Source organism: Leopardus geoffroyi, chromosome C2 (assembly GCF_018350155.1).
Source record: "Leopardus geoffroyi isolate Oge1 chromosome C2, O.geoffroyi_Oge1_pat1.0, whole genome shotgun sequence".
In the NCBI taxonomy this organism is placed as follows: domain Eukaryota; kingdom Metazoa; phylum Chordata; class Mammalia; order Carnivora; family Felidae; genus Leopardus; species Leopardus geoffroyi.
This window is the reverse complement of record NC_059333.1, coordinates 83,976,250-83,988,563: the sequence shown is the minus strand read 5'-3', so window position 1 is coordinate 83,988,563 and position 12,314 is coordinate 83,976,250. Positions and strand designations below refer to the sequence as shown.

At 39.0% G+C, this 12,314-nt stretch overlaps 3 non-coding genes and 1 pseudogene across 3 annotated transcripts; all 4 read left to right on the top strand.

Annotated features, from left to right (window-relative positions):
• The first annotated feature begins 5,342 nt into the window (after window positions 1-5,342).
• On the top strand, window positions 5,343-5,505 carry LOC123576316. The gene has a single exon (XR_006701322.1). It is a non-coding gene; the product is annotated as a small nucleolar RNA SNORA81 (small nucleolar RNA).
• A 602-nt stretch (window positions 5,506-6,107) lies between these two features.
• Window positions 6,108-6,237, top strand: LOC123576285. Its single transcript, XR_006701295.1, has one exon. It is a non-coding gene; the product is annotated as a small nucleolar RNA SNORA63 (small nucleolar RNA).
• Window positions 6,238-6,482: 245 nt separating this feature from the next.
• LOC123576295 lies at window positions 6,483-6,617 on the top strand. The gene has a single exon (XR_006701302.1). It is a non-coding gene; the product is annotated as a small nucleolar RNA SNORA4 (small nucleolar RNA).
• Window positions 6,618-7,482: 865 nt separating this feature from the next.
• Window positions 7,483-9,144, top strand: LOC123611191 (annotated as a pseudogene).
• Window positions 9,145-12,314: the final 3,170 nt, after the last annotated feature.

Genomic DNA, 12,314 nt, shown 5'->3' with positions numbered 1-12,314 from the left:
TCTCTAATATTCCTTTGGGAATTTTTCCTAGTTTTCCTTCAAAAAGCTACAAAACCTTTCCACCACCTAAAGAGAAATGTAGAACAAAGACTGAAGTTCTAATCTTAGCAACTACTGTTTATTACCCAAGTGATTGTAAACAAGTCACTTATCATATCTGATCCTTGATTATTTGTAAAATCATAACAAAAACCTGAGTCTCCACCCCCAAGGTTTATAAATGCTGTCAATTATTACCAGCTATTTATTCACCCGAGAAAACTGCAACTGTGGATGGATCCAACTATTTGTCTTCTTTGTGCCTGCATCAAGCTTCCTAGAAGAGCTGGAGAAACTTGTGCACTGAGAAGACTTGATAGTAAAAGAAATTCATGGGAGTCAACGTTGCCTAGTCATTTTGCACTGCACAGCAGGCCCATAGCGTTTCTCTAGCCACCTCATTCTTTCATTTTCTGCAACTGCTGTATCAGATTCTCTTCATTCTTTTTAAACCTCTGACATCCCTCACAAGCCATTCTCAGCAAATGATGTCAATGTTAATGAGGAAATAGAATTCCTGTGTTCTGAGCTTCCTGCCAGCAAACATTAATGTTTCTGCCCCACTGCCTGTGTCATCCTTGTCATATCATAGTTCACTTTGGAGTCCTGTAGTCCCATGGTAATGTAATAGAGCACAGGCTCTAAAGTGTGTTTCCTGAAAATGATATTCTCCCGTTCATTAGGGACTGTGATGTGCTTCTTCCTAGATTGTGGCCTGTACATCACACTGGCTTCTTACTCCACCTGTGAGGCCATCCAGAGTTTGAAGCCAGAAATCACACACACATCATTTAGCAACAGAGTGATCAATTTCCCGTCTGTGGGCTTCAGCTGGAGAAGCTTTCTGCAGGAAGCTCTGGGTCTTATCCTCAAGGAGAAAGCTGGGATCAGTGCTTTCAAAGTTCAGACATGACACAAGGTGCAGAATGCTTTTCTGTTTCCTCTGATTTTCAAGGGTTTTTATTGAAGCCTCACTTAAACCTGCTTTTCTTTCTTTGACACCATTTTCTGCAGTTATGTTTTATTACCAAGTAGAGCTTTGCATTCATAAAGGCTAAATTTATTCCACTAACGTTGTAGAAATGGGTCTCTTTCACCCACACACTAGGTCTTCCTGCATTCTATGCTGATCCCTTCCAATTTATTTTGCTCGCTCCTCCTCATGGTCCTCTTGGCTGTGCCCTCCATATCTGCAGCCACTTCCTTGGACACTGGGACTGGAGATACAGCTGTGCCATAGGGGACCCTAGCTGGCTGGCTTGTGGTTTCTCCTTCTAAATCACACTCTGGAGATTCAGATGCCCTCGAGTTCCCATGATTTATTGATGAGTTATTTCCTCTTGGCTTTACCATCCTATGGTTGAATGTTTGTTTACCTACAGACTTATTAGTTGCCACTCATTAGTGGCCACTAAAGGATAAGGAATAGGATTACAATCTACGGATTTTTCATGCAAAGGTGGAAATTTGGATTTGCATATGAAATTTCCTCAGAAAGCATCTAATTCGGGTTTAAAACACTGTGCAGAACAAAGAAAACAAATGAACTGCCAGTTTAAGACTTCTGTGGCTTCTCTTCTGTAAATTATGTTAATAGGCTTGATACTCTTATTTTGAATTTTCCACTTTTAATTTGAAATTATTTTAGACTTCTAGAAAAGTTACAAAAGTGGACAAAGAATTCCAGTATTCTTTACCTGTATTTCTCAAATGTTACTATTTATTACACATTTGTTTTATTCTCTGTATATATACACAATTGCACATATACTCACATAATGTTTTTTGAAGCATTTGGCAGTAAGTTACTGACATTATGCCTGTTTACCCCTTAATATTTCAGTGTGTGTTATCTAGAAATAAGGGCATTCTCTTACATCATAACACAATTATCAAAATAAAAAAATAACATTGATTCAATATTATTTAATCTGTAGACCTAATTCAAATTTCACCAGTTGTCCAACTAATGAACATCTTACAAAAAAAAAAAAATGGCTTGTTTACTGGTCCAAAATATAATATAGGATCACATGTTGGATTTAGTAGTTATGTCTCTTTGGTCTCCTTCATTCTGGAACAGTTCCTCAGTCTTCGTCTTTCGTGATTTTAATAGGTTAGATGATGAAGTGATTTTGGTATTCGTATCCTTAATTGAGATCTCTGCGTACTAAAAATATGTGAGTAGAGGATGGTGTCAATCATTGAGAATGGAGGACAGTTTTTTAATAGAATATTCCCCCATTGTTTGTTTTCTGACACTTTTCCCCAAATAGATTCAGGCTATCCATTTGGGGAAGAGAAAGCACAGAAGTGATGTTGTGTTCATTTCAGTGCATTCGGAGGCGGGCAAGCTTTACTCTCAAGCAGGTGTTGCCCTGGAGGTGGCTCCATTCCACAGAAGAACTGTGAGGTCAGTGTAGTCAGTCCTCAGGGGTGTCCTTACCAAAGAAGCCAGCACTAGTTTATTTACATCTGCACCATCAGTCATTGGTTAATGGCTGTCCCCCAGGGGAACATAAATTTTCAGATACTTCAGGTTTTACAAAAGTGAAGAATAGCTTAAGATTTGGTGTAAAGTGGTCCATTCAGAACCTTTTTTTTTTTTCTATTATTGTCCACATGCAAGCATATAGTTTTTGTCTCAAAAATTTTTTTAAAGTTTATTCATCTTTGAGAGATAAAGAGAGAGGATGCGCTGGGAAGGGGCAGAGAGAGGGAAACGCAGAATCCGAAGCAGGCTCCAGGCTCTGAGCTCTCAGCACAGAGCCTGGTGTGGGGCTTGAACTCACAAACTGCAAGACCATGACCTGAGCCAAAGTCGACTGTGCCACCCAGTCACTGCAGGCACCTGGGTGGCTCATTTGGTTAAGTGTCGGACTCTTGATTCTGGCTCAGGTCTTGATCTCATGGTTCATGAGATCCAGCCCACATCCAGCTGCGAGCTGACAGCATAGAGCCTGCTTGGGATTCTCTCTCTCTCTCTCTCTCTCTCTCTCTCTCTCTCTCTTTATGTCCCTCCCCCCCCCATCTTTCTCTCAAAATAAATACACGTTTAAAAAAAAATTAACTGTTACTAGCTATGAAATAAAGCTTTTGTTAGCCAAGCTGTAGGCTTTATTAAGATCAAGGCTATATGGCATAACTTCCCATTGGAAAGGTTTATTTTTAAAGTACCTGATAATCAGTGACTACATAACAGAACAATTTGTCTTGGAGCTATAAATAAAGAACTTGTTTCACTACTTACATATCCTGCACATAGAAGAATAATGTACAAAATGTTTGTTTGGATTCTTTAATTATCTAACTGGCATCTCTAGGAAGCTGAGGATCTCAAGTTTGTAAAGGCACAGAAATCTAATAAAAAATGAGATGCTGTGGGGCGCCTGGGTGGCTCAGCCGGTTGAGCATCAGACTTCCGCTCAGGGCATGATCTCACAGTTCATGAGTTCAAGCCCCACATTGGGCTGGCTGCTGTCAGCTTGACAGCTCAGAGCCCACTTTGGGTCCTCTGCCCCCCTCTCTTTCTGCCCCTCCCCACTTCCACTCTCTCTCAAAAAATAAATAAAACATTTTTAAAAAATAAAAATAAAAATGAGATGCTGAAAGGGATTTTATCATGAAGCAGTTTGATTATTCTCCATTGTAAGCTTAGAAGTGATTCTGTGTTGTGCTGCATAAAAGCTGTTTGCAGACCAGAATCTTAAGATTCTAAATATGAGCAGTTCAGCATTTAGCCATGTGCTTCAGAAATGGTTTGGTGGAGGCTGTATTTCTACAACATAATAATTTAAGCTTTAACTTTTAGATCCAAATGGTAATTCTGGCATTTGGATACTGTAAGGAGACAATTTGTCATGCCTGCATTGTGGAAATGGTGTTCCAAGTGAAAGGCACAGCATACAGTTGAAGCAGCACATACCGGTATTTCAGGAAGAGCGTCTGATATGTTAAATAGAAGCTATCTTTGTAAGTATCACCATAGTTTACTTAGGGCATATTTAAACTGGTGATATTGAGGTACAGGAGGGAAAATAATTCGCCTCATTGTTTAAGCCAAATGCATGAATTCCTAGACATGATACTAGGACTTTCCTTTAATAAACTTTATATTTTAGATCCATTTTAGGTTTACAGAAAAATTGAGAAGATAGTTCAGAAAGTTCCCATGTACTTTGTAAGGAGTTTCCCATATCTTACATTAGTGTGGTATTTGTTAAAATTAATGAACCAACCTTGATACATTACTGTGAACTGAAGTCCAGAATTTACTCTGATTTCTTTAGTTTTTACCTAATGTCCTTTTTTTTTTTTTTTGGTTCCAGTATCCCACCCATTTAATTTATATTTAATTGTCATGTCTCCTTAAGCTTCTCTTGGCTGTGACAGTTTCTAAAATTTTCCCTGTTTTTGATGACCTTAACAGTTTTTAGGAGTCAGATATCGGTCAGCTATTTAGTAGGATGTCCTTATATTGGAATTTGATGTCTTTCTCAAGATTAGATTGGGGTTATGGGTTTTGGGGGAGGAAGACCACAGAAGTAAAGTGCCATTTTCATCTCATTAAATTAAGGATTATTACTGTTGAGTTGACCTTGGTCCCCTGGCTGAGGTTGTGTTTGTTAGGTTTCTCCAATAAAGTTACTCCTCATTGGTTTCTCCAATAAAGTTACACTCCCCTTCCGTAATGTAGTCTTTGGAAGGAAGTCCCCATGCACAACCCATATTTAAGTAAGATTTATTTTTTTAACTTACCAAAATGGGTCAAGATGCTTGTTTTGGATGAAGCAGATAAAAATGTGGAGTCAAGGGATTAAAGGTCAAATCCATGAGATTTACCAGAAATTAAATATAAGCATTAAGGTGGGCACGTGATTTGTCTATAGCTAGCAGGTTGGGTTAATTGTTACAGTATAGCTGTGAAGTGCTATATTGTCCTTTCCCCCTGCTGAAAGCAATTGTTTCCTACAATCTCTGTCTAGCTCAATTCTATAGTAAGACAGGGACGCTTGGTCTCAAACATTTCTCTATGTATTATTACGAAAACTGTTATATCTGCTTAATTGATGTGTCAACATAATTAGTTATCTCTCTCTTTTCTTTTAAGGTTGGGTTGTTTTCTGCCTTAATGTCAATCGATATGTTGGAAGTTATCAAAAAGTTCATGAGAAATCCATTTCAAATTCTAATGAGGAAGGAAGAATTGACTCTTGAAAGGACCAGTATTTTATAATATTTTTGAAAGAGGGTAATGTTTTTCTAGTTGATATACATAAAAATTATGGCCAGAATTTTTTTTTACCTTCTTACTTAAGCTCTGTACTAAAATTATAGAAAGTAGTAACCGTGTCTTAGTATTTATAAATAAAGCAGCAGAGTAAACAAAAGAAGAGAAACAACTATACCAGATAATAGAAAAACTGAGCTGAGGGGCGCCTGGGTGGCGCAGTCGGTTAAGCGTCTGACTTCAGCCAGGTCACGATCTCGCCGTCTGTGAGTTCGAGCCCCGCGTCGGGCTCTGGGCTGATGGCTCAGGGCCTGGAGCCTGTTTCCGATTCTGTGTCTCCCTCTCTCTCTGCCCCTCCCCCATTCATGCTCTGTCTCTCTCTGTCCCAAAAATAAATAAACGTTGAAAAAAAAAAAAAACTGAGCTGAATCTCTTTCTTAAGTCCAGGATACTTTGTTCTAAAATTTGGTACAATAATATCTGTATTTAAGTAGAATTAATAGAATGAATTTCTAACTTGCCCCTTGCAATGGCAGGGATGAGAGTAAGAAATCAAATGGCTTTTTCTTCTGACTCTATTAACATTTTCCTCTCTGCAATACCAGGGGCGGGGCGGGGGGGGGGGGGGCGGGGGGGGTTGGAATTACATGCTCCTTGTGGCATACAAGAGACCAACCAGTACACAGGCTGTACTTTTTCAGAACACAGGGCAGAGGGTAGACTGGCTTCTGAGAAAATGCATGCCAGGAAGTTCAGTTTCTGATGTGGTAAGAGTAGTTCTTCCCTAGTATTGCCAGTTAAGACACAGTTAATACCTAATTATTTCCTTAATAAACTGATGCAGGATGTAGTTACAATGTAGCTGTAAAGTGCTGCCTTGTCTTTACCCCTGCTCAAAATAAAACTGTTACCTTTCTAGCCCTGTCTGCCCTGGTGCTTAGCAGCCAGGGATGCGTGGTCTCAGACATGTCAAGTTAAACACTGACTTGAGGAATGACTCTTGAGAATTCAGCCTTATTAATATTTTGCAGGTGGTGACAGTGAAAGAAAGAAAGAAAGAAAGAAAGAAAGAAAGAAAGAAAGAAAAAGAAAGAGAAAGAAAGAAAAAGAAAGAAAGAAAGAGGCATTATCAGGAAGGAATTCAGGTATGGGACAAACCACATTTTGATTACTGCCAACTTACTGGTATTTCAATTCATTTAATTACAGTCATCTGCCAAAAGTTGGTTTTGAGGGGAAGATTTATAACAGTCTTTGTCAGCTCAAGCTATGTGGGGAAATAAAGCCCACACTCCACAGTGAGCTGTATGATTTCTATGCGGTTCATTACCGTTTTGTGGCCTGGAAGAGTGTGCAGCAGCTGCTGTTTGAATCAGAACTTGAACGTATACTACCGTGATCTCAGGCTCATGATTTTTATGTACAATGGTATCTATGGTTATAAACTATGCACCGCCCACCACTTGTGGAAACTGTATTCTCAACTGAATATTTGTCATCTTCATTGAGTATTTGCCTTTATTCTGGTGAAATAAATTTATGTGTTGTTATTCAAGTGTGATTCTGTTAGCCAGACAACCTTTAAAATCAGGTATATGAATGAGGACAGCAATCTTATCATCTATTAACATGGTAAGATGTATTTAAATTCTACTTGGAGAGATTCATGGTTGATCAGAACATAGTAGAAAAACAAATGTGAAATGTAGCCCAGACTTTGGATTTTGTACAATTGATATTCAAAGGAAAAATCAACAATGCTGTTAGATCCGGCTGCCTTAGCTTACACTTGAGTCCTTTTTTTTAGTCGTGTTATTCCTATCTTGTGCTTTCTTGGGGATTCCTCTATAATTGGGATTTTGTTAGCATTTTCTGGTATCAATTTACATTGACACTGGCTTAGGTATAGTGGTTTTATTACTAAATAAATTATGTCTTGCTACTAATGTAAAAATAACTTTAGGGGCGCCTGGGTGGCGCAGTCGGTTAAGGGTCCGACTTCAGCCAGGTCACGATCTCGCGGTCTGTGAGTTCGAGCCCCGCGTCAGGCTCTGGGCTGATGGCTCAGAGCCTGGAGCCTGTTTCCGATTCTGTGTCTCCCTCTCTCTCTGCCCCTCCCCCGTTCATGCTCTGTCTCTCTCTCTGTCCCAAAAATAAATAAACGTTGAAAAAAAAAAATAATAATAATAACTTTAAAAAGATATAAAGGCACCATGTCCAGCCGCAAAGGGGGCAGGAAGAAGCCCCTGAAGCAGCCCAAGAAGTAGGCCGAGGAGATGGTCAACAGAAGGCGTTCAAGCAGGAGCCAAAAGAGGAGCAGAAGAAACTCCAGGAGCTAAAAGGCCAAGACCAGGCCGCAGGGAAGGGCCCCCTGGTCACAGGCAGAATTAAGAAATCTGGCAAAAAGTAAACTGTTCCTTGTGCCTGAGGCAATGGTAATCCTTAATTCCATTCCTGTTTAAACATCTGGATTCCCTGTCATAACCCTGTTGCTACCGATAGCTAGAATGGAGTGTCTTAGATCCTGTTGTACATTTAAGAATAAACTTTTGTTTTAAAAAATCAATCATTAAAATAAAAAAGAAAGAAAAAATGTAGTAGTCAACAAGAATAGATGATGAGATGGTGCTCAGAGATGGCACTGGCCTAATTTAAGACATGGTTTCACGAGTGAAACAACATGTAGTTTGGACAAAGAGCGAGTCAATATTTCCATATTTGTTTTTCTCTTGTTCCGGTTATTTGATATTTTAAATTGCTCCAGCCACGGCATTTTTGATTGGCTGTATTATCTGTTTTGGTATAGAGCCATGGTGGTACATATATCTCAGCCATCTGTGTTACGGTGTCTTAGGTGAACTGAGCAGAAAGCGGTGATAAGTATGGGTTATCATGACAGATCTTTGGAAGTTCCTTCCACACACACACACTATAAAAAGTTTTTAAGTCCTAGACCAAGTCTGTCCAATAGAACTTTTGCAGCAAGGAAAATATTCTGTATCTGTGCTGCCCAACACAGAAGTGACAGGCCACCATGTAGCTACTGAGGTGTGGTTCATGCAACCGGTTAACTATATTTTCTATTTTATTTAATTTTAATTTCAATATCCACATGTAGCTACTGGCTATTGTATTAGACTCATAGTCCTAAACAATAGCTAGCATTCCAGAGTTTATAGTTGTACTTTATAGTTCCAAAAGTGTGTCAAGACGAATTACGTAATTGTTCTTTTTGTTTAGTCTGTGGTGTTTACATCTGTCCCAGACCAACAACTGCTCTTGGCTAGCCCTCTTGGGTATGGGCTTTAATTCCACTACCACAAACACAATACTGTCATCTGCTTTATAAATAATAATGCTTAAGATGCCTGATAGAATCTGATTTTGCAGCCAAAGGAATCCTTTCCACTAACTACAAAAGAAATCCTTTTTCTCTCTAGATATTGTAATTGGCATCTAGTTAGAATCACTCTATATATAATCTTGGGAAATAAACAGCCACTGATGGTTAACAAGTAGCTCATATTGTTAGTAGTTCATATTGTACTTGATAAGCAATATTCTGATTAATAATTTTTGTTGGTTCAGAATTGGCAGTGGAGGCTGATTTGGGAGGAAAGCTGTGGCCATAAACATTGAAGAAGACAAGCGGATTCTTTGTGACATTCAGACTTTCGACAATAGCACAGTGGAAGAAATGCCAATGAATGTGACTGACCTTATTTAATTCCTGGGATGAGATAGTTTTGAATGGAGCACTCGCTGATGTGGAATAGGTGATGATAACGTCCGTTGTGCTTCTTTCTTTGGGAATATTTGAAGCTCGTCTCAATGCTCATAACGGATCAAAAATATAGATTTTGATGGTAACACTACTCTTAATCGTGAGCCCATATGAGGATGGTCATTGGTTTTATCTGCTTCAGAATTAGAATATTGGATATGACAGATGGGGTTGTAACAATTATTCTTAGAAATTTATTTCCTAGTTCTGTAAAAATGGTTATATTGAGTGTGCTCCATCATTTAATACTATATTGTGGACTGGACAATATGTGCTGTATAAAAGCAGCCAATTGAGGTGCCTAGGTGGCCCACTTGGTTGGGCGTCCAACTTCGGCTCAGGTCATGATCTCACAGTTTGTGAGTTCAGGCCCCACATTGGGCTCTGTGCTGATGGCCATTTGTGTTACGAGTTACGTGTGCCATCAGCACAGAGCCTGGAGCCCACTTCGAGTTCTGTGTCTCTCCCTCTTTCTCTGCCTCTCCCCTGCCCATGCTCACACTGTGTCTCTCTCTCAAAAATAAATAAACTTTTTAAAAAAAAGAAAAGAAAAGAAAAACAGCCAATTATGAGGCGCCTGGCTGGCTCAGTCAGTGGAGCATGTGACTCTTGATCTTGAGATTATAAATTTAAGCACCAGGTTGGATGTAGAGACTACTTAGAAATAAAATCTCTTTTTAAAAAAAGCATCCAATTATATTAAACTAGTTTATCTGCTTTTATTGCGTTAGTCATTAGACTGAATAAAACAAACTCGAAAATGTTTTTTTTTAAATAAAGTATTTAATTTCATTTTGTATGGTATTGTGTTTTTACTTTGTAATGTTATGGCATCAGGCTGGAATGCTGGCGGGAAAACCAAGTGGCACTTGGAGACCTGGGTGGATTGGAGATTTATTTAACACTGACGGGCTCAGAGGAGACCGTTTCTCCAAAGATCTGAGCCCCGAATGTGAGCAGGAAGGGTAATTTATAGTTATCAGCCTACATATTTGGGGGGGGGGGTTGGTTTTCGGGCGCTCAGCAAAGAAAGAAAGAAGAACCCGGAGGAGGGGTCTCTAAGCTAGAGACCAGAGTTTGTTTTAGTCCAATCAGCCATCTTTGGTGTACTTTATCCACTTCTCCAACAGTAAAACATTTTACTAGTCATAAGCATGAACTGGAGCCTTTTACTAATAAGCACCAGCAACAATCATATCCTAGGGTTAAATCCCAGAAAATTTGCCATATTGTATATTGAATATTCAATAAATTATAATAACATATTTTTTCTTTAAAGTTGTTTGGTCCTTATTCCTTAAAGAATTATGCTTTTTGCTATAATTGCCTATTTTCCAAGATAAGATAAAACAGCACACTACAATAAATATTTTATTCTAGTTACAGAATTATAAACCAAGGATACACTCACTGTATCCTTGCTTTTCATTAAAAGTTTTAATAGTTCCAAGCTAGCTGCTGTTTGGCCGTAGCACAAAGACTAGTCACTTGGTCAACTGCAGATGTTCAACAGCAACATCAGCTAAGCACCCTCTGCTTCTTTGACAAAAAAGAAGTATTAGAATGCAAGGTTTCTCCTCATGTGGCAAAAATTTCCTGGTATATGCAAAGTAGCTATTTAACAGCAATGCTTTCTATGTTAATAAGCTAATTAATCAGTAAAGCTCTTTTTCCATAACAATAACATGGAGTCACAGGCCTTATTAGGGAAGGATTGAAACCAAGTATGATCCTGGTCTTTTCTTACAAATTACTTCTTGAGCAATCTTTACGTTGAACACAGCTCATAATTTATCAAAAGGACCACTGATAGGCAGTGAATATTCCACCAGTTGTTTTGACTGGTATCACACAGAAAAGAATATGGTGGTGAATTTCTAGGTGGAAACAGCCCCCATCCTTCCTCAGTCCTAGTATTGATGCAAGCTTGCTGCTTTCACAAAACTGCTGCTGTGGCAAATAAGGCAAAGGCTAAAATCCTTGGAAGTTATCAGAGCAATTAAAAGTCATCACTGCCTTCAGTAAGTCAATGTGCAAAAGGAAATCCTAAATAATGAGATGGAAGGGATGATATTTACTCTGATGTTCATTCCCTGCCAAGACTAGAAGGCAGGTGGAAAGAACTGCATAAAGGTGAGATCAAAACAAACATAACTTGTATTTGGAAAAGGTATAACCACCAAACTTACTAGAAGGCCTTCATTTCCCTGTCTAATGTGGATTGTATTCAGGATCATGCTGGTCAGTTACCTCCATCCAAGGACACCTTTGATTACTTTCTTGAACTCATTAGAACAAGGCACTGCCCCTTCTTCCACATTTCTTCCATTCCAGGACCTCACTTCCACTCTTCCTCCTCTGCACAAGGCCCTCTGCTTCCTCTCCACACCCTTTTTGGCTTCCTATATATCCTTCCAAGCATCAGACCAACTGCTCCCTGATGTTTTCAATCTGATGACTCTGGCACTTCCACATGTTCAAAACCCAACTTTTCATTTTGCCCCAGGGCTACTTTTCCCATTATCTTGAACTTCCTCCTCTTATCTAGACTTTGGCAACAGTCGCCAAACTTGTTTCCTCGCCCTTGGTCTTGCTTTATCCAATCCACTTATCACTCAACCCCCAGGATGATCTCATAAAACATGTAAGTTATTCAGTGGATTTCCTTTTCCTCAGGATAAAGTCTAAAGTACAAGGCTTCCCTGCTTTTGGTGTTGCATCTAAAACATCATCACCAAACCTAGGGTCATCTAGATTTTCTTCTATGTTATCTTCTAGGAGTTTTATACTTTTGTATTTTACATTTAGGTCTGTGATTCATTTTGAGTTCATTCTACTGAAGGATTTAAGGTCTGTATGTAGATTCCTTTATTTCCACGTGATGTCCAGTTATTCCAGCACATTTGTTGAAGACACTATCTTTTCTCCATTGTATTGTCTTTGCTCCTTTGCTAAAGATCAGATCAGTACAGTTGACTATACTTATGTGGGTCTACTTCTAGGCTCTTGTAAGAGAAACTCTATTTTTCTCCTCTGCTCTCAAAACTCTACTCTTCACAACACTTCTGACACTGCTGGTCATCAAATGTTGGGGCTTTTCCCACACAAACAGTTCTGCAAAACCAACTGGGTGTCCTAAAATTTAACTCAATTCTGACACCATCTAACCTAGAGATAAGTTTAGATGCCAAAGGTTAAGTGTTCGATGCCATGAGAATAACCCCTTAACCAAACGTTTCAGATGCCAAATATAAGTCCTTG